The 23,712-nt window shown below is 41.4% G+C and overlaps 1 long non-coding RNA gene across 2 annotated transcripts; it reads left to right on the top strand.

Moving 5' to 3' along the window:
* The first annotated feature begins 1,604 nt into the window (after window positions 1-1,604).
* On the top strand, window positions 1,605-23,453 carry LOC139046617 (uncharacterized). 2 transcript variants are annotated; one of them, XR_011506877.1, is made up of 4 exons: window positions 1,605-2,699; window positions 8,583-9,744; window positions 15,628-16,789; window positions 22,673-23,453. It is a non-coding gene; the product is annotated as an uncharacterized lncRNA (long non-coding RNA). The 2 variants fall into 2 exon arrangements; XR_011506876.1 differs by lacking the exon at window positions 1,605-2,699 and having other exon boundaries at window positions 8,316-9,744.
* The last annotated feature ends 259 nt before the right edge of the window (window positions 23,454-23,712 follow it).

The raw sequence follows: 23,712 nt of genomic DNA on the forward strand, positions 1-23,712 counted from the left end.
GTGGGCCTCTTTGGGTTTATCTTGTTTGGTGCTCTTCGTGCTTCATGTACTTGGATGTCTGTTGACTTCCTTAGGTTAGGAAAGTTTTCAGTTATAAAATAAATTCTTCAAATATATTCTCTACCCCTTTGTCTCTCCCTTCCTCTTCTGGGACACATATAATATGAATGTTAGTGCACTTGATCTTGTCCCAGATTTCTCTTAGACTGTTCTCGTTCTTTTTCACTTTTTCTTTTATCTGTTCAGCTTGGGCGATTTCCTCTAGTTTTTTGTCCAGCTCACTGACCCCTTTTTCTGTATCATCTACTCTACTATTGAGACCCTCTAGTGAATTTTTCATTTCCAGTATTGTATTCTTCATTTCTGATTGGTTCTTTTTTATACTTTCCAATTCTTTGTTGAAGATCTCACTGTGTTCATCGAGTCTTCTCCAAAGATCAGTGAGCATCCTTATGAATTTTTGGTTGAACTCTTTGTCAAGTAGATTGCTTACTTCTGTTTCATTTCACTCTTTTTCTGGAGTTTTGTCCTGTTCCCTTGCTTGGAATGTATTCCTTTACCTCCTCATTTTGCCTCTTTGTGCTTATATCTATGCATTAGGTGAGTGAGCTATGTCTCCTGATGTTGGAGAAGTGGCCTTATGTAAAAGATACCTTCTGGGGCCTAGCAGTGTGCTTCTCTCTCATCACTAGTCCAAATGTTCCAAGAGTGACCCCTGTGTAGGCTACTTGTGTCCTGCTACAGCAGGGCTGCTCTTACTGCAGGTACCCAGAGAATCTAGGCTTCCGCCCCCCCACCCAGGCTGTCTATTTGTAAATTGGGTTTGAGGAGCCCCAGCACAGTTGGCAGCAAGGTCTAATAGCACGCTCCTGCTGCACTTTTTCTGTTAAGTGAGTAGGCGTCCAGTGTGGCTGGTTGCTAGGCTCGGGAGCTTACAATTGCTGTAGGCCTCAGGCCTACAAGGCTGTGGTCAGCTCTCTCAGGATTGCAGCTGAGTGGGGCTGGCCGCAGGCATGGGTGCTCCCAACTGTTTCAGGCTTTGGAAGGTAGGGCAAATCCTCTATAAGGCTGTTTGACAAGCACAGGTCTTCTGCCACTTATAACCCCACCACACATACAGGTCCACACACACTGTCCACACAGTCCTGGCACATGCACACCTCCTGACCCCCTGAAGCAGACCCAGTAACTCCACTGCAGAGATCACCCCTCACATTCTCCACCAACACCCCCAACACTCCACCTGCTCCTCATGCAGGCCCTGCCCCACAGAGGAGGACAGACTTGCTTGCCTGCAGAAGATCAAGGCACCCAGTCGATGCAGCCAACAGGTAGCCTGAGGGCTTGCTCTTGCATGGGACCAGTCCCTAGGGCAGGCTGCCTGCCCTGGCTGAGCTGGATTAAATCACACTCTAGTGGGTGTGGCAGACCTCTGGGCTAACAGGCCAGGGGAAGAACCCCAATGGTCTCTGTGTCAGCACACTTGTACTTGTTCACAACAATGGCTGCTGCCAATGCCTCGGTCTCTGGAGAGGCCTCATCTCTCACCAAGATGCACCCAGAACCTACCAGATGAGTCTCTTTTCATCAAAGGCATTCGGGACACCAGCTTTAGATGGTGGCAGAGCTCTGGAGGCTGAGGAAAGGAGCCGAGGTCTGTTTAGCTCCATTCTCTTCTGCTGAGAGCTCCACTGCTCCCTCTCCACTGCTACCATCTCCTTGCTCCAAATAGGATTCTCTCCTCTCCTGGCCCACTCTAGCAGAGTCTTACACACAGGCATTCTGAGAGTTTCCCAAAAGCTTTGGCTACTACTTTCTAAGGCTCACAAACAAACCGTGAGTAAGAAGTCTCCCTCTTATGACTCCTCCTTCCTTTTGCCACCTAGGCCCAACAGGAAAGAAAGTTACCTACAGAAGCTTATAGTCTCTTATGGAAACCTGTTGTTGCCATCGATGCCCCCCATAGCTTTCACCACTCAGATCACTCATGTCAACTCACCCCATCTTGTCACTGTTGCCAGACGACATTCGGGAAGAATCCATAACCCTGCCATAGAGTAAAAAACATGTACAAAAAATAGAGTCAGACATTTTGGAAGATAATCAGGTTCTTTTTCCCAACAGAATTGCAGCACACAAAAAGTGAAGTCACGAGGAAACACGACAGAAACAAAAGCATCCGTTTCAGGGTCCAGCACTGGAACCTCTGACACAGTTTCCGGGTTCTGTATGTGCGTGTGTGCGTGTCTGTGTGTCCCTGTGTGTATCCACTGGAAAGAGAATGAAGGGAACAAGGGAGACATAGCATTCATGATTAAACCTCCTTCCTTCTTCACCGCTTTGTTTCTCCTTCATGCACTCTGGAATCAATTTGGGAAACGTGAGAGGGATCTGAGTGTGTCGGGATGGGGAGGTGCATCCAAGTAAGAGCTAACAAAGAGATATAGATAGAAAGAGAATACACAAGAACAATGAACATACAGTGTCAGGGCCTAGTCCCTGGTTGTTATTTGGTAGGAAAGAAACAAGTAGGAAGGTCAAGGATGACCAAATGATGATTAAAAGATTTTCTGACCTGCGTGAAGGCCATGCGTTTACAATGATTCTTTTTCTTTTTCTTTTTCTCTACAGTCCTTTCAGAAAACGTTATCTGGTTGTATTATCCAAAATCAAGACTTTTCACCTCAAAACTGGCTTGGGTAATCTTTTCTCTATTTATCTTTTTCTTCATCTACAAAATAAGACACTTGCAAAATGCACTTTGAGTCTGTCACCTTCACAGTATCATGCTAATATTCAGCATTGCACAAATATTATTGATTTTTGGACAGCCTGCACTCTTCACCAAATTCTTTCAAATTTCATTAATTCTGTATCTGGCAACAATATACATTAGTATATATATCTTAAAGTTCAAACACACTTAAAGGTTCTCATCCAAGTAACACACCCTGACAATTTCCAGAGAAATCATGGGTTCCTATCAAGACGCCAAATGGTACAGCATGTTGCATCCTCCTCCCAAAACTTCAGAAGTCCTAAGGAACTATGCATTCCCAGAAATAACAAGAGTGACAACCCTGGGAAATGACAGAGGCCTGAAGGCTGTCTCTTAATGGGTGGGTAGCCTGGGATTAGGGGCAGTGGGTGGCAGCCTTGAGGGGCTCAGCGTGAGGGAAAATTTTAAGGACCGTTCTTGCCTCTCCCCTGAGTTGCCTGGAAACGATCACTTGCCTTTCTCAGTAGAAACAAGTAGCAACCACCCAGATGTAGCTAGGATAAAATTAGAGTAGCATTAGGTTAGCTGATGAAAGCAGGGAAGGGCTGAACAATCCTTGATCCTTCACTCCTCCACCTCCTCCGTCTCCAAAGCCCCAGGTGACAACCTCAAATGCCTCCTCAGATGCTGCTTTCCCCAGGAGCTCAAAGGTGACATATCCTGACCACAGGAGTTGAGTGGTCACAGTGGTTCACGGTTTCTGAGACTGTCTGCGCCTGAGGCCATCACCTCCCCTCATATTAAACTTCCTTAGAAAAACACACCTTAGGTCCTGGGTTTCAACAAAGGTGACTATATAATACAGCACCCAAGAGAGGACACTTCTGAGAGTGAAAAGGACACACTATTAATAATTATTCTGAGATAACAGCCACAGACTGAGATGGTCCCAAGCAAAACGTTAGCCCTTCTCTAATACAAGATGCCAGACAGAGTAGCCAACAGCCACCAGGAATGAAAGCTCACAAGTCAAAACAATTACATACCTGAGGAGTACAACGACTGAAAAAGAAATACAACAAATTGAGCAACATATACCATTTGAAGTAGAACTACTGGAACATACTGGAACATAAGCATGACAAATACACTTAAAGATACAAGGGAAGATGTTAGTAACACGAAATGACAATGAGAAACCATAAGGAAAACCTCATGAGGAAACAGGTGTAAAAGTACGATTGTTAAAGACTTAAGTCATGGGATAAATAGCAGTGTGGATACATGAGAAAAGCAAATTATTTAGACATGGAAAATGACATTGAGAAACTCTCCCAGAAAACAGAATAAAACAATAAAGTGAGAGAATATTTAAAAGAACAGCAGTGTGATATGGTGGGTAAAAAAAGACATCTAACATCTGAAATAAATGAAATCCAAGACATCTAAGATGAAAAAAAAAAGAAAACAGAGAAGAGGAAATATTCAAAAACTAATGAAGATAAATTTCACAAAGTTAAAGAAGGAAGTAAAAAATTATCTGTAAAGGATCCATGGAAATGAAGAGAAAATTCTAAAAGCTTCCAAAAAGAGCAAAGAAAATAAGAACAGACTGACACGATCTCTCTCTAGAGCAAACAGAACACATCTTGTTTGAGAGCACACAAGTGACATTTAGGAAAATAGACAACATATTTGGCCATAAACAAAGCATTAATAACGTGCACAGGAGCAATATCGTATAGATTTTCTCTGACCGTATCGCAACTGCAATAGCTCTTTAAAAGTCAACATAATATCAAAGAAGAAAAAAGTTGAAGGACTGACATGAGCCAATGTCAAAATTCACTATAAAGCTACAGCAATCAAGACAGTGTGGTACTGGTGAAAGAACAGACAAATGGACCAAAGGCGCAGAACAGAGAGCCTAGAAATAGATGCCCGTTCACATACTCTACCGTTCTTTGACAAAGGAGCACAGACCATACAATGGAGCAAAGACAGTCTTATCAACGAATGGTGCTGGAAGAACTGGACATCCACGTGCGAGACAATGAACGTGCACGTGGACCTTTACACCTTTACAAAACGGAAATCAAAAGGCATTATAGACCCACATGTAAAAAGCAAAACTCTAGAATTCCTAGAAGACAATAACACGGAAGAAAACCGAGATGACCTCTTTATAAACATGACTTTCTAGATGTGACAGCAAAATCAAGATCATGAAAGGAATAACTGATAAGCTGGACTTCATGAACATTTTAAACTGCTGCTCCACAAGACACAATGTCAAGAGGATAAAAACACAAGCCACAGACTGGGAGAAAACATTTGCAAAAGGCACAGTTGAGAAAGGAATAACAAATATACAAATACGCAAAGAAATCTTAAAACTAAACAACAAGAACACACACAACCAGATTAAAAAATGGGGCAAACAACTTAACAGACATCTCGCCAAAGAAGACATAAAAATGGCAACTAAGAGTACGAGACGATGCTCCACATCATATGGCTCCAGGGAAATGCAAATTGAACAACAATGAGATACCACTACACACCTGTTAGAATAGTCAAAATATGGAACACTAACAACAGCAAATGCTGACAAGCATGTGGAGCAATGGAGACACTCATTCAGTATTGGTGGCAAGGCAAAACGGAACAGCCACTCTGGAAGGCAGTTTAGGGGTTTCTTACAAAACTAAGCATAACCCTTAACATACGATCCAGCTTAACATACGCTCCTTGGTATTTACCCAAAGGAGTTCAAAACTTACACGCAGATGAAAACCTGCACACAAATGTTGATAGCAGCTTTATTCGTAATCGCCAAAAAGCGGAAGCAACCAAGATGTCCTGCACCAGATGAACGGATAAACAAACCGTGGTACATCTAGTCAACGGCATAGTATTCAGCGCTAAAAAGCAACGAGCTATCAAGCTGTGAAAAGAAACCTTACATGCATGTTACTTTGTGAAAGAAGCCAATCTGAAAAGGTTGCATACTGTATGAGGCCAACTATATGACATTCTGGAAGTGGCAAAATTGGGGCGACAGGAAAAGATCGGTGGTTGCCAGGAGTTGGCGGGGAGAAGGATGAATAGGCGGAGCACAAAGGATTTTTAGGGCAGTGAAAATACTCCATCGTTATGAAACTCTAATGACAGATTCGTGTCATTCTACTTTTATCCAAACCCATAGAATGTATGACACCAAGAGTGAGTCGCAATGTAAACCATAAATCAGATAATATTCTATTATGGCTTTCATTTTCCAATTCTGGTAATCGTATTATGGTTACGGAAGTGAAAATTTTCTGATTTTGATCACTGTGCTGTGGTTAGGTGTCCCTGAAGGTAGAAAAATAAAACTGAAATATTCAGGAGTAAAGGGTATGTGGTCTGCATTTTCTCTCTAATGATTCAGGAATAGAGCCTAAGTGTGTAGGAAGGTGTGTGTCACGTGTGTGTCTATCAAACATCTTCTGCCTCAACTCACATAAAAATCAGATCTAGATACAGATACATTGAGACAGAGAGCTCTTTCTATGTGTATATCTATATCTAAACGTATTTTCTTTCTCTCTCTTTCTATATATCTATCTATAGATAGATAGATAGATAGATAGATTTATGTCTGTATACCTACATATCCATATGATGGGAGTAACAAAGGAAATGTGACAAAATGTTAACAATTGGAAATGTAAGTAAAGGGTATACTGGAGCTTTTGGAACCATTTGTGAGAAATTTCTGTATGTGTTGGAATATTGTTCAGTCTTAAAAAGAAATGAAATTCTGACACATGCTGCAACATGGATTGACTTTGAGGGCATTGGGCTAAATGAAATAACTAGTCACAAGAAGACAAATTTTGTATGATTCCACTGACATGACATACCTAGAGTAGTCAAACTCACAGAGACAGAAGGTAGAATGGTGGTTGCCAAGAGCTTGGGAAAGGGGGAACGGGGAGAGTAGTTTAATGTGTACAGAGTTTCAGTTTTGCAAGACGAGAAGAGTTCTGCAGGTTGGCTGCCCAACAATATGAAGGTACCTAACGCTACAGAATGGCACACTTAAAAATGCTGAAGATGATAAATTTTAGCTTACATGTATTTACCACAATTTAGAAATCTGCATAAGTTTCGAATTCTTACAATGGAAAAAGTGTTTCAAAAATAGCTCTCCTGGTGCTTGTTCTGGTGAAAATGAGATTGGGGAAAAAAGGAGATGGTACAAAAAAGCTTACGTTGAAAAACCAAAAATTTTCTGTCTCAACTCATCCTACATCCAACCTATTCTACCAAGGAAACTTGAAAGTGCATTTAGAACAATGCCCCTTATTGAGTCTATTTCTCGATTTGCTCTGTCAACCTCCTGACTAGAGACTCAAAGGGCTATCTTCACTGTGTCTCTCCACACTCTGTCTGGAGTCGGCTCCCTGTTTTGTGGTCAGCTCTCACTCTTCTCGGCATTCACGTGGGAGAGGGAACATCGAGCTGCACAGACCCTACAGCCCTTAAAAGCCCATATAGCGGCAGAGACAACATACCCTCTCCACATCCCAGACATCACCCCAAAAGATGTCCACGTACCTGGGAATGCACAGTCTAGGAGTGCATCTCTAGAAAAGCCTACCTCTCTAGAAAGCTACAGTTGGTACGTCTACGGTTCACGATTGGAGTTTGTATTGTTTGTAGAGCCTCAAGCATGACCCCTCATTGCCTTGCCAGTGCTATTAGGATTGAGCCAAAACCATTCAGCAGAGCCTACAATGCCCTTCAAAATCTGGCCCTGCCAGCCCTCATCCTTGTGGCGCACCTCTCTCTCCCTCAATCCTGTTCTCCAGTCCTGACCTCGGTTTGTTTCCTCCCAAGAGCCATATGCCTTCCAACACTGCTCAATGACGTCAGAAAAAGAAGTGAGAGGTATAAGGACTGGACAGGAAAAATGAAAATTATCGCTCTTTTCAGATGACATGACTAAGTACACGGAAAATTTTTGTTCCATCTAATAAACACTTACATGGTATTTATTATGTGCCAGACATCGTCCTAAGTGTTTAACACTTATTTGGTCCTCATAACAAATCATCACGGAGCCTGGAGAGTTGTTCTATGTTAACGTAAACACCAAGAAATGCAACAACATGTCATTTGAGATTTCCCTACATGGGACAGTGATGTGACCAACTTATTTGAACAAGAATTCTATGAATCTAAGAATATGATGAACATGACTTAGCTCAGTGGATCCGAAATTTTAGAAAAGATCTTAGAATCATTGTCCAGAATATTCCACATTCCCATGGATAATGCTTCGTCTGCATTTCACTCTCTCTCTCTCTCTCTCTCTCTCTCTCTGAGTATATACGTCACCTTTTGTTGGTGGTTCCATCACAGATTACTTCTGTCAGTTCATCGGGGTCATTTCTAAAGAATCAAAAGCATATATGATCAGACTCCAAGTGACTTCATAGAGTTACACTCTTGTTTGCAATTAGTTACAAGTAGTCTTCAAGTGGTAAACTGGTTGAACCCTAAAAAATTATTTGGATATTAGTTATTTGGAAACTAGTATTTTAATCTTCCCTAGAAATAGGGCTTTCTATAGTTGTAACGAAGATCTTCGGCCGGTCAAAAAGCCTAATGAATGAAGATATTGAAATACAATTCTTCACTACTGAACCTTACTCTCACGTGTAATTGCATCGAGGTTGAATTTAGTTCAAAATTCAACTCCAGGTTGTAGGTACACATTTCCCCAGCTCCTCCTAATTTCCTGATCCTCAACACCCTCCACCACATCCTGACCCTTCATGTATCATGTATGTCTTTTCTGTTCCTCATACAGGGTTCAGGTGACTGCAGGTCTGAGGCACGGGCTCCCTCCAATATGACGGTGGCTTGGCATTCGGGACACCAGCTTTAGATGGTGGCAGAGCTCTGGAGGCTGAGGAAAGGAGCCGAGGTCTGTTTAGCTCCATTCTCTTCTGCTGAGAGCTCCACTGCTCCCTCTCCACTGCTACCATCTCCTTGCTCCAAATAGGATTCTCTCCTCTCCTGGCCCACTCTAGCAGAGTCTTACACACAGGCATTCTGAGAGTTTCCCAAAAGCTTTGGCTACTACTTTCTAAGGCTCACAAACAAACCGTGAGTAAGAAGTCTCCCTCTTATGACTCCTCCTTCCTTTTGCCACCTAGGCCCAACAGGAAAGAAAGTTACCTACAGAAGCTTATAGTCTCTTATGGAAACCTGTTGTTGCCATCGATGCCCCCCATAGCTTTCACCACTCAGATCACTCATGTCAACTCACCCCATCTTGTCACTGTTGCCAGACGACATTCGGGAAGAATCCATAACCCTGCCATAGAGTAAAAAACATGTACAAAAAATAGAGTCAGACATTTTGGAAGATAATCAGGTTCTTTTTCCCAACAGAATTGCAGCACACAAAAAGTGAAGTCACGAGGAAACACGACAGAAACAAAAGCATCCGTTTCAGGGTCCAGCACTGGAACCTCTGACACAGTTTCCGGGTTCTGTATGTGCGTGTGTGCGTGTCTGTGTGTCCCTGTGTGTATCCACTGGAAAGAGAATGAAGGGAACAAGGGAGACATAGCATTCATGATTAAACCTCCTTCCTTCTTCACCGCTTTGTTTCTCCTTCATGCACTCTGGAATCAATTTGGGAAACGTGAGAGGGATCTGAGTGTGTCGGGATGGGGAGGTGCATCCAAGTAAGAGCTAACAAAGAGATATAGATAGAAAGAGAATACACAAGAACAATGAACATACAGTGTCAGGGCCTAGTCCCTGGTTGTTATTTGGTAGGAAAGAAACAAGTAGGAAGGTCAAGGATGACCAAATGATGATTAAAAGATTTTCTGACCTGCGTGAAGGCCATGCGTTTACAATGATTCTTTTTCTTTTTCTTTTTCTCTACAGTCCTTTCAGAAAACGTTATCTGGTTGTATTATCCAAAATCAAGACTTTTCACCTCAAAACTGGCTTGGGTAATCTTTTCTCTATTTATCTTTTTCTTCATCTACAAAATAAGACACTTGCAAAATGCACTTTGAGTCTGTCACCTTCACAGTATCATGCTAATATTCAGCATTGCACAAATATTATTGATTTTTGGACAGCCTGCACTCTTCACCAAATTCTTTCAAATTTCATTAATTCTGTATCTGGCAACAATATACATTAGTATATATATCTTAAAGTTCAAACACACTTAAAGGTTCTCATCCAAGTAACACACCCTGACAATTTCCAGAGAAATCATGGGTTCCTATCAAGACGCCAAATGGTACAGCATGTTGCATCCTCCTCCCAAAACTTCAGAAGTCCTAAGGAACTATGCATTCCCAGAAATAACAAGAGTGACAACCCTGGGAAATGACAGAGGCCTGAAGGCTGTCTCTTAATGGGTGGGTAGCCTGGGATTAGGGGCAGTGGGTGGCAGCCTTGAGGGGCTCAGCGTGAGGGAAAATTTTAAGGACCGTTCTTGCCTCTCCCCTGAGTTGCCTGGAAACGATCACTTGCCTTTCTCAGTAGAAACAAGTAGCAACCACCCAGATGTAGCTAGGATAAAATTAGAGTAGCATTAGGTTAGCTGATGAAAGCAGGGAAGGGCTGAACAATCCTTGATCCTTCACTCCTCCACCTCCTCCGTCTCCAAAGCCCCAGGTGACAACCTCAAATGCCTCCTCAGATGCTGCTTTCCCCAGGAGCTCAAAGGTGACATATCCTGACCACAGGAGTTGAGTGGTCACAGTGGTTCACGGTTTCTGAGACTGTCTGCGCCTGAGGCCATCACCTCCCCTCATATTAAACTTCCTTAGAAAAACACACCTTAGGTCCTGGGTTTCAACAAAGGTGACTATATAATACAGCACCCAAGAGAGGACACTTCTGAGAGTGAAAAGGACACACTATTAATAATTATTCTGAGATAACAGCCACAGACTGAGATGGTCCCAAGCAAAACGTTAGCCCTTCTCTAATACAAGATGCCAGACAGAGTAGCCAACAGCCACCAGGAATGAAAGCTCACAAGTCAAAACAATTACATACCTGAGGAGTACAACGACTGAAAAAGAAATACAACAAATTGAGCAACATATACCATTTGAAGTAGAACTACTGGAACATACTGGAACATAAGCATGACAAATACACTTAAAGATACAAGGGAAGATGTTAGTAACACGAAATGACAATGAGAAACCATAAGGAAAACCTCATGAGGAAACAGGTGTAAAAGTACGATTGTTAAAGACTTAAGTCATGGGATAAATAGCAGTGTGGATACATGAGAAAAGCAAATTATTTAGACATGGAAAATGACATTGAGAAACTCTCCCAGAAAACAGAATAAAACAATAAAGTGAGAGAATATTTAAAAGAACAGCAGTGTGATATGGTGGGTAAAAAAAGACATCTAACATCTGAAATAAATGAAATCCAAGACATCTAAGATGAAAAAAAAAAGAAAACAGAGAAGAGGAAATATTCAAAAACTAATGAAGATAAATTTCACAAAGTTAAAGAAGGAAGTAAAAAATTATCTGTAAAGGATCCATGGAAATGAAGAGAAAATTCTAAAAGCTTCCAAAAAGAGCAAAGAAAATAAGAACAGACTGACACGATCTCTCTCTAGAGCAAACAGAACACATCTTGTTTGAGAGCACACAAGTGACATTTAGGAAAATAGACAACATATTTGGCCATAAACAAAGCATTAATAACGTGCACAGGAGCAATATCGTATAGATTTTCTCTGACCGTATCGCAACTGCAATAGCTCTTTAAAAGTCAACATAATATCAAAGAAGAAAAAAGTTGAAGGACTGACATGAGCCAATGTCAAAATTCACTATAAAGCTACAGCAATCAAGACAGTGTGGTACTGGTGAAAGAACAGACAAATGGACCAAAGGCGCAGAACAGAGAGCCTAGAAATAGATGCCCGTTCACATACTCTACCGTTCTTTGACAAAGGAGCACAGACCATACAATGGAGCAAAGACAGTCTTATCAACGAATGGTGCTGGAAGAACTGGACATCCACGTGCGAGACAATGAACGTGCACGTGGACCTTTACACCTTTACAAAACGGAAATCAAAAGGCATTATAGACCCACATGTAAAAAGCAAAACTCTAGAATTCCTAGAAGACAATAACACGGAAGAAAACCGAGATGACCTCTTTATAAACATGACTTTCTAGATGTGACAGCAAAATCAAGATCATGAAAGGAATAACTGATAAGCTGGACTTCATGAACATTTTAAACTGCTGCTCCACAAGACACAATGTCAAGAGGATAAAAACACAAGCCACAGACTGGGAGAAAACATTTGCAAAAGGCACAGTTGAGAAAGGAATAACAAATATACAAATACGCAAAGAAATCTTAAAACTAAACAACAAGAACACACACAACCAGATTAAAAAATGGGGCAAACAACTTAACAGACATCTCGCCAAAGAAGACATAAAAATGGCAACTAAGAGTACGAGACGATGCTCCACATCATATGGCTCCAGGGAAATGCAAATTGAACAACAATGAGATACCACTACACACCTGTTAGAATAGTCAAAATATGGAACACTAACAACAGCAAATGCTGACAAGCATGTGGAGCAATGGAGACACTCATTCAGTATTGGTGGCAAGGCAAAACGGAACAGCCACTCTGGAAGGCAGTTTAGGGGTTTCTTACAAAACTAAGCATAACCCTTAACATACGATCCAGCTTAACATACGCTCCTTGGTATTTACCCAAAGGAGTTCAAAACTTACACGCAGATGAAAACCTGCACACAAATGTTGATAGCAGCTTTATTCGTAATCGCCAAAAAGCGGAAGCAACCAAGATGTCCTGCACCAGATGAACGGATAAACAAACCGTGGTACATCTAGTCAACGGCATAGTATTCAGCGCTAAAAAGCAACGAGCTATCAAGCTGTGAAAAGAAACCTTACATGCATGTTACTTTGTGAAAGAAGCCAATCTGAAAAGGTTGCATACTGTATGAGGCCAACTATATGACATTCTGGAAGTGGCAAAATTGGGGCGACAGGAAAAGATCGGTGGTTGCCAGGAGTTGGCGGGGAGAAGGATGAATAGGCGGAGCACAAAGGATTTTTAGGGCAGTGAAAATACTCCATCGTTATGAAACTCTAATGACAGATTCGTGTCATTCTACTTTTATCCAAACCCATAGAATGTATGACACCAAGAGTGAGTCGCAATGTAAACCATAAATCAGATAATATTCTATTATGGCTTTCATTTTCCAATTCTGGTAATCGTATTATGGTTACGGAAGTGAAAATTTTCTGATTTTGATCACTGTGCTGTGGTTAGGTGTCCCTGAAGGTAGAAAAATAAAACTGAAATATTCAGGAGTAAAGGGTATGTGGTCTGCATTTTCTCTCTAATGATTCAGGAATAGAGCCTAAGTGTGTAGGAAGGTGTGTGTCACGTGTGTGTCTATCAAACATCTTCTGCCTCAACTCACATAAAAATCAGATCTAGATACAGATACATTGAGACAGAGAGCTCTTTCTATGTGTATATCTATATCTAAACGTATTTTCTTTCTCTCTCTTTCTATATATCTATCTATAGATAGATAGATAGATAGATAGATTTATGTCTGTATACCTACATATCCATATGATGGGAGTAACAAAGGAAATGTGACAAAATGTTAACAATTGGAAATGTAAGTAAAGGGTATACTGGAGCTTTTGGAACCATTTGTGAGAAATTTCTGTATGTGTTGGAATATTGTTCAGTCTTAAAAAGAAATGAAATTCTGACACATGCTGCAACATGGATTGACTTTGAGGGCATTGGGCTAAATGAAATAACTAGTCACAAGAAGACAAATTTTGTATGATTCCACTGACATGACATACCTAGAGTAGTCAAACTCACAGAGACAGAAGGTAGAATGGTGGTTGCCAAGAGCTTGGGAAAGGGGGAACGGGGAGAGTAGTTTAATGTGTACAGAGTTTCAGTTTTGCAAGACGAGAAGAGTTCTGCAGGTTGGCTGCCCAACAATATGAAGGTACCTAACGCTACAGAATGGCACACTTAAAAATGCTGAAGATGATAAATTTTAGCTTACATGTATTTACCACAATTTAGAAATCTGCATAAGTTTCGAATTCTTACAATGGAAAAAGTGTTTCAAAAATAGCTCTCCTGGTGCTTGTTCTGGTGAAAATGAGATTGGGGAAAAAAGGAGATGGTACAAAAAAGCTTACGTTGAAAAACCAAAAATTTTCTGTCTCAACTCATCCTACATCCAACCTATTCTACCAAGGAAACTTGAAAGTGCATTTAGAACAATGCCCCTTATTGAGTCTATTTCTCGATTTGCTCTGTCAACCTCCTGACTAGAGACTCAAAGGGCTATCTTCACTGTGTCTCTCCACACTCTGTCTGGAGTCGGCTCCCTGTTTTGTGGTCAGCTCTCACTCTTCTCGGCATTCACGTGGGAGAGGGAACATCGAGCTGCACAGACCCTACAGCCCTTAAAAGCCCATATAGCGGCAGAGACAACATACCCTCTCCACATCCCAGACATCACCCCAAAAGATGTCCACGTACCTGGGAATGCACAGTCTAGGAGTGCATCTCTAGAAAAGCCTACCTCTCTAGAAAGCTACAGTTGGTACGTCTACGGTTCACGATTGGAGTTTGTATTGTTTGTAGAGCCTCAAGCATGACCCCTCATTGCCTTGCCAGTGCTATTAGGATTGAGCCAAAACCATTCAGCAGAGCCTACAATGCCCTTCAAAATCTGGCCCTGCCAGCCCTCATCCTTGTGGCGCACCTCTCTCTCCCTCAATCCTGTTCTCCAGTCCTGACCTCGGTTTGTTTCCTCCCAAGAGCCATATGCCTTCCAACACTGCTCAATGACGTCAGAAAAAGAAGTGAGAGGTATAAGGACTGGACAGGAAAAATGAAAATTATCGCTCTTTTCAGATGACATGACTAAGTACACGGAAAATTTTTGTTCCATCTAATAAGCACTTACATGGTATTTATTACGTGCCAGACATCGTCCTAAGTGTTTAACACTTATTTGGTCCTCATAACAAATCATCACGGAGCCTGGAGAGTTGTTCTATGTTAACGTAAACACCAAGAAATGCAACAACATGTCATTTGAGATTTCCCTACATGGGACAGTGATGTGACCAACTTATTTGAACAAGAATTCTATGAATCTAAGAATATGATGAACATGACTTAGCTCAGTGGATCCGAAATTTTAGAAAAGATCTTAGAATCATTGTCCAGAATATTCCACATTCCCATGGATAATGCTTCGTCTGCATTTCACTCTCTCTCTCTCTCTCTCTCTCTCTCTCTGAGTATATACGTCACCTTTTGTTGGTGGTTCCATCACAGATTACTTCTGTCAGTTCATCGGGGTCATTTCTAAAGAATCAAAAGCATATATGATCAGACTCCAAGTGACTTCATAGAGTTACACTCTTGTTTGCAATTAGTTACAAGTAGTCTTCAAGTGGTAAACTGGTTGAACCCTAAAAAATTATTTGGATATTAGTTATTTGGAAACTAGTATTTTAATCTTCCCTAGAAATAGGGCTTTCTATAGTTGTAACGAAGATCTTCGGCCGGTCAAAAAGCCTAATGAATGAAGATATTGAAATACAATTCTTCACTACTGAACCTTACTCTCACGTGTAATTGCATCGAGGTTGAATTTAGTTCAAAATTCAACTCCAGGTTGTAGGTACACATTTCCCCAGCTCCTCCTAATTTCCTGATCCTCAACACCCTCCACCACATCCTGACCCTTCATGTATCATGTATGTCTTTTCTGTTCCTCATACAGGGTTCAGGTGACTGCAGGTCTGAGGCACGGGCTCCCTCCAATATGACGGTGGCTTGGCATTCGGGACACCAGCTTTAGATGGTGGCAGAGCTCTGGAGGCTGAGGAAAGGAGCCGAGGTCTGTTTAGCTCCATTCTCTTCTGCTGAGAGCTCCACTGCTCCCTCTCCACTGCTACCATCTCCTTGCTCCAAATAGGATTCTCTCCTCTCCTGGCCCACTCTAGCAGAGTCTTACACACAGGCATTCTGAGAGTTTCCCAAAAGCTTTGGCTACTACTTTCTAAGGCTCACAAACAAACCGTGAGTAAGAAGTCTCCCTCTTATGACTCCTCCTTCCTTTTGCCACCTAGGCCCAACAGGAAAGAAAGTTACCTACAGAAGCTTATAGTCTCTTATGGAAACCTGTTGTTGCCATCGATGCCCCCCATAGCTTTCACCACTCAGATCACTCATGTCAACTCACCCCATCTTGTCACTGTTGCCAGACGACATTCGGGAAGAATCCATAACCCTGCCATAGAGTAAAAAACATGTACAAAAAATAGAGTCAGACATTTTGGAAGATAATCAGGTTCTTTTTCCCAACAGAATTGCAGCACACAAAAAGTGAAGTCACGAGGAAACACGACAGAAACAAAAGCATCCGTTTCAGGGTCCAGCACTGGAACCTCTGACACAGTTTCCGGGTTCTGTATGTGCGTGTGTGCGTGTCTGTGTGTCCCTGTGTGTATCCACTGGAAAGAGAATGAAGGGAACAAGGGAGACATAGCATTCATGATTAAACCTCCTTCCTTCTTCACCGCTTTGTTTCTCCTTCATGCACTCTGGAATCAATTTGGGAAACGTGAGAGGGATCTGAGTGTGTCGGGATGGGGAGGTGCATCCAAGTAAGAGCTAACAAAGAGATATAGATAGAAAGAGAATACACAAGAACAATGAACATACAGTGTCAGGGCCTAGTCCCTGGTTGTTATTTGGTAGGAAAGAAACAAGTAGGAAGGTCAAGGATGACCAAATGATGATTAAAAGATTTTCTGACCTGCGTGAAGGCCATGCGTTTACAATGATTCTTTTTCTTTTTCTTTTTCTCTACAGTCCTTTCAGAAAACGTTATCTGGTTGTATTATCCAAAATCAAGACTTTTCACCTCAAAACTGGCTTGGGTAATCTTTTCTCTATTTATCTTTTTCTTCATCTACAAAATAAGACACTTGCAAAATGCACTTTGAGTCTGTCACCTTCACAGTATCATGCTAATATTCAGCATTGCACAAATATTATTGATTTTTGGACAGCCTGCACTCTTCACCAAATTCTTTCAAATTTCATTAATTCTGTATCTGGCAACAATATACATTAGTATATATATCTTAAAGTTCAAACACACTTAAAGGTTCTCATCCAAGTAACACACCCTGACAATTTCCAGAGAAATCATGGGTTCCTATCAAGACGCCAAATGGTACAGCATGTTGCATCCTCCTCCCAAAACTTCAGAAGTCCTAAGGAACTATGCATTCCCAGAAATAACAAGAGTGACAACCCTGGGAAATGACAGAGGCCTGAAGGCTGTCTCTTAATGGGTGGGTAGCCTGGGATTAGGGGCAGTGGGTGGCAGCCTTGAGGGGCTCAGCGTGAGGGAAAATTTTAAGGACCGTTCTTGCCTCTCCCCTGAGTTGCCTGGAAACGATCACTTGCCTTTCTCAGTAGAAACAAGTAGCAACCACCCAGATGTAGCTAGGATAAAATTAGAGTAGCATTAGGTTAGCTGATGAAAGCAGGGAAGGGCTGAACAATCCTTGATCCTTCACTCCTCCACCTCCTCCGTCTCCAAAGCCCCAGGTGACAACCTCAAATGCCTCCTCAGATGCTGCTTTCCCCAGGAGCTCAAAGGTGACATATCCTGACCACAGGAGTTGAGTGGTCACAGTGGTTCACGGTTTCTGAGACTGTCTGCGCCTGAGGCCATCACCTCCCCTCATATTAAACTTCCTTAGAAAAACACACCTTAGGTCCTGGGTTTCAACAAAGGTGACTATATAATACAGCACCCAAGAGAGGACACTTCTGAGAGTGAAAAGGACACACTATTAATAATTATTCTGAGATAACAGCCACAGACTGAGATGGTCCCAAGCAAAACGTTAGCCCTTCTCTAATACAAGATGCCAGACAGAGTAGCCAACAGCCACCAGGAATGAAAGCTCACAAGTCAAAACAATTACATACCTGAGGAGTACAACGACTGAAAAAGAAATACAACAAATTGAGCAACATATACCATTTGAAGTAGAACTACTGGAACATACTGGAACATAAGCATGACAAATACACTTAAAGATACAAGGGAAGATGTTAGTAACACGAAATGACAATGAGAAACCATAAGGAAAACCTCATGAGGAAACAGGTGTAAAAGTACGATTGTTAAAGACTTAAGTCATGGGATAAATAGCAGTGTGGATACATGAGAAAAGCAAATTATTTAGACATGGAAAATGACATTGAGAAACTCTCCCAGAAAACAGAATAAAACAATAAAGTGAGAGAATATTTAAAAGAACAGCAGTGTGATATGGTGGGTAAAAAAAGACATCTAACATCTGAAATAAATGAAATCCAAGACATCTAAGATGAAAAAAAAAAGAAAACAGAGAAGAGGAAATATTCAAAAACTAATGAAGATAAATTTCACAAAGTTAAAGAAGGAAGTAAAAAATTATCTGTAAAGGATCCATGGAAATGAAGAGAAAATTCTAAAAGCTTCCAAAAAGAGCAAAGAAAATAAGAACAGACTGACACGATCTCTCTCTAGAGCAAACAGAACACATCTTGTTTGAGAGCACACAAGTGACATTTAGGAAAATAGACAACATATTTGGCCATAAACAAAGCATTAATAACGTGCACAGGAGCAATATCGTATAGATTTTCTCTGACCGTATCGCAACTGCAATAGCTCTTTAAAAGTCAACATAATATCAAAGAAGAAAAAAGTTGAAGGACTGACATGAGCCAATGTCAAAATTCACTATAAAGCTACAGCAATCAAGACAGTGTGGTACTGGTGAAAGAACAGACAAATGGACCAAAGGCGCAGAACAGAGAGCCTAGAAATAGATGCCCGTTCACATACTCTACCGTTCTTTGACAAAGGAGCACAGACCATACAATGGAGCAAAGACAGTCTTATCAACGAATGGTGCTGGAAGAACTGGACATCCACGTGCGAGACAATGAACGTGCACGTGGACCTTTACACCTTTACAAAACGGAAATCAAAAGGCATTATAGACCCACATGTAAAAAGCAAAACTCTAGAATTCCTAGAAGACAATAACACGGAAGAAAACCGAGATGACCTCTTTATAAACATGACTTTCTAGATGTGACAGCAAAATCAAGATCATGAAAGGAATAACTGATAAGCTGGACTTCATGAACATTTTAAACTGCTGCTCCACAAGACACAATGTCAAGAGGATAAAAACACAAGCCACAGACTGGGAGAAAACATTTGCAAAAGGCACAGTTGAGAAAGGAATAACAAATATACAAATACGCAAAGAAATCTTAAAACTAAACAACAAGAACACACACAACCAGATTAAAAAATGGGGCAAACAACTTAACAGACATCTCGCCAAAGAAGACATAAAAATGGCAACTAAGAGTACGAGACGATGCTCCACATCATATGGCTCCAGGGAAATGCAAATTGAACAACAATGAGATACCACTACACACCTGTTAGAATAGTCAAAATATGGAACACTAACAACAGCAAATGCTGACAAGCATGTGGAGCAATGGAGACACTCATTCAGTATTGGTGGCAAGGCAAAACGGAACAGCCACTCTGGAAGGCAGTTTAGGGGTTTCTTACAAAACTAAGCATAACCCTTAACATACGATCCAGCTTAACATACGCTCCTTGGTATTTACCCAAAGGAGTTCAAAACTTACACGCAGATGAAAACCTGCACACAAATGTTGATAGCAGCTTTATTCGTAATCGCCAAAAAGCGGAAGCAACCAAGATGTCCTGCACCAGATGAACGGATAAACAAACCGTGGTACATCTAGTCAACGGCATAGTATTCAGCGCTAAAAAGCAACGAGCTATCAAGCTGTGAAAAGAAACCTTACATGCATGTTACTTTGTGAAAGAAGCCAATCTGAAAAGGTTGCATACTGTATGAGGCCAACTATATGACATTCTGGAAGTGGCAAAATTGGGGCGACAGGAAAAGATCGGTGGTTGCCAGGAGTTGGCGGGGAGAAGGATGAATAGGCGGAGCACAAAGGATTTTTAGGGCAGTGAAAATACTCCATCGTTATGAAACTCTAATGACAGATTCGTGTCATTCTACTTTTATCCAAACCCATAGAATGTATGACACCAAGAGTGAGTCGCAATGTAAACCATAAATCAGATAATATTCTATTATGGCTTTCATTTTCCAATTCTGGTAATCGTATTATGGTTACGGAAGTGAAAATTTTCTGATTTTGATCACTGTGCTGTGGTTAGGTGTCCCTGAAGGTAGAAAAATAAAACTGAAATATTCAGGAGTAAAGGGTATGTGGTCTGCATTTTCTCTCTAATGATTCAGGAATAGAGCCTAAGTGTGTAGGAAGGTGTGTGTCACGTGTGTGTCTATCAAACATCTTCTGCCTCAACTCACATAAAAATCAGATCTAGATACAGATACATTGAGACAGAGAGCTCTTTCTATGTGTATATCTATATCTAAACGTATTTTCTTTCTCTCTCTTTCTATATATCTATCTATAGATAGATAGATAGATAGATAGATTTATGTCTGTATACCTACATATCCATATGATGGGAGTAACAAAGGAAATGTGACAAAATGTTAACAATTGGAAATGTAAGTAAAGGGTATACTGGAGCTTTTGGAACCATTTGTGAGAAATTTCTGTATGTGTTGGAATATTGTTCAGTCTTAAAAAGAAATGAAATTCTGACACATGCTGCAACATGGATTGACTTTGAGGGCATTGGGCTAAATGAAATAACTAGTCACAAGAAGACAAATTTTGTATGATTCCACTGACATGACATACCTAGAGTAGTCAAACTCACAGAGACAGAAGGTAGAATGGTGGTTGCCAAGAGCTTGGGAAAGGGGGAACGGGGAGAGTAGTTTAATGTGTACAGAGTTTCAGTTTTGCAAGACGAGAAGAGTTCTGCAGGTTGGCTGCCCAACAATATGAAGGTACCTAACGCTACAGAATGGCACACTTAAAAATGCTGAAGATGATAAATTTTAGCTTACATGTATTTACCACAATTTAGAAATCTGCATAAGTTTCGAATTCTTACAATGGAAAAAGTGTTTCAAAAATAGCTCTCCTGGTGCTTGTTCTGGTGAAAATGAGATTGGGGAAAAAAGGAGATGGTACAAAAAAGCTTACGTTGAAAAACCAAAAATTTTCTGTCTCAACTCATCCTACATCCAACCTATTCTACCAAGGAAACTTGAAAGTGCATTTAGAACAATGCCCCTTATTGAGTCTATTTCTCGATTTGCTCTGTCAACCTCCTGACTAGAGACTCAAAGGGCTATCTTCACTGTGTCTCTCCACACTCTGTCTGGAGTCGGCTCCCTGTTTTGTGGTCAGCTCTCACTCTTCTCGGCATTCACGTGGGAGAGGGAACATCGAGCTGCACAGACCCTACAGCCCTTAAAAGCCCATATAGCGGCAGAGACAACATACCCTCTCCACATCCCAGACATCACCCCAAAAGATGTCCACGTACCTGGGAATGCACAGTCTAGGAGTGCATCTCTAGAAAAGCCTACCTCTCTAGAAAGCTACAGTTGGTACGTCTACGGTTCACGATTGGAGTTTGTATTGTTTGTAGAGCCTCAAGCATGACCCCTCATTGCCTTGCCAGTGCTATTAGGATTGAGCCAAAACCATTCAGCAGAGCCTACAATGCCCTTCAAAATCTGGCCCTGCCAGCCCTCATCCTTGTGGCGCACCTCTCTCTCCCTCAATCCTGTTCTCCAGTCCTGACCTCGGTTTGTTTCCTCCCAAGAGCCATATGCCTTCCAACACTGCTCAATGACGTCAGAAAAAGAAGTGAGAGGTATAAGGACTGGACAGGAAAAATGAAAATTATCGCTCTTTTCAGATGACATGACTAAGTACACGGAAAATTTTTGTTCCATCTAATAAGCACTTACATGGTATTTATTACGTGCCAGACATCGTCCTAAGTGTTTAACACTTATTTGGTCCTCATAACAAATCATCACGGAGCCTGGAGAGTTGTTCTATGTTAACGTAAACACCAAGAAATGCAACAACATGTCATTTGAGATTTCCCTACATGGGACAGTGATGTGACCAACTTATTTGAACAAGAATTCTATGAATCTAAGAATATGATGAACATGACTTAGCTCAGTGGATCCGAAATTTTAGAAAAGATCTTAGAATCATTGTCCAGAATATTCCACATTCCCATGGATAATGCTTCGTCTGCATTTCACTCTCTCTCTCTCTCTCTCTCTCTCTCTCTGAGTATATACGTCACCTTTTGTTGGTGGTTCCATCACAGATTACTTCTGTCAGTTCATCGGGGTCATTTCTAAAGAATCAAAAGCATATATGATCAGACTCCAAGTGACTTCATAGAGTTACACTCTTGTTTGCAATTAGTTACAAGTAGTCTTCAAGTGGTAAACTGGTTGAACCCTAAAAAATTATTTGGATATTAGTTATTTGGAAACTAGTATTTTAATCTTCCCTAGAAATAGGGCTTTCTATAGTTGTAACGAAGATCTTCGGCCGGTCAAAAAGCCTAATGAATGAAGATATTGAAATACAATTCTTCACTACTGAACCTTACTCTCACGTGTAATTGCATCGAGGTTGAATTTAGTTCAAAATTCAACTCCAGGTTGTAGGTACACATTTCCCCAGCTCCTCCTAATTTCCTGATCCTCAACACCCTCCACCACATCCTGACCCTTCATGTATCATGTATGTCTTTTCTGTTCCTCATACAGGGTTCAGGTGACTGCAGGTCTGAGGCACGGGCTCCCTCCAATATGACGGTGGCTTGGCATTCGGGACACCAGCTTTAGATGGTGGCAGAGCTCTGGAGGCTGAGGAAAGGAGCCGAGGTCTGTTTAGCTCCATTCTCTTCTGCTGAGAGCTCCACTGCTCCCTCTCCACTGCTACCATCTCCTTGCTCCAAATAGGATTCTCTCCTCTCCTGGCCCACTCTAGCAGAGTCTTACACACAGGCATTCTGAGAGTTTCCCAAAAGCTTTGGCTACTACTTTCTAAGGCTCACAAACAAACCGTGAGTAAGAAGTCTCCCTCTTATGACTCCTCCTTCCTTTTGCCACCTAGGCCCAACAGGAAAGAAAGTTACCTACAGAAGCTTATAGTCTCTTATGGAAACCTGTTGTTGCCATCGATGCCCCCCATAGCTTTCACCACTCAGATCACTCATGTCAACTCACCCCATCTTGTCACTGTTGCCAGACGACATTCGGGAAGAATCCATAACCCTGCCATAGAGTAAAAAACATGTACAAAAAATAGAGTCAGACATTTTGGAAGATAATCAGGTTCTTTTTCCCAACAGAATTGCAGCACACAAAAAGTGAAGTCACGAGGAAACACGACAGAAACAAAAGCATCCGTTTCAGGGTCCAGCACTGGAACCTCTGACACAGTTTCCGGGTTCTGTATGTGCGTGTGTGCGTGTCTGTGTGTCCCTGTGTGTATCCACTGGAAAGAGAATGAAGGGAACAAGGGAGACATAGCATTCATGATTAAACCTCCCTCCTTCTTCACCGCTTTGTTTCTCCTTCATGCACTCTGGAATCAATTTGGGAAACGTGAGAGGGATCTGAGTGTGTCGGGATGGGGAGGTGCATCCAAGTAAGAGCTAACAAAGAGATATAGATAGAAAGAGAATACACAAGAACAATGAACATACAGTGTCAGGGCCTAGTCCCTGGTTGTTATTTGGTAGGAAAGAAACAAGTAGGAAGGTCAAGGATGACCAAATGATGATTAAAAGATTTTCTGACCT

This window comes from Equus asinus, chromosome 11, assembly GCF_041296235.1.
Source record: "Equus asinus isolate D_3611 breed Donkey chromosome 11, EquAss-T2T_v2, whole genome shotgun sequence".
Lineage (NCBI taxonomy): Eukaryota > Metazoa > Chordata > Mammalia > Perissodactyla > Equidae > Equus > Equus asinus.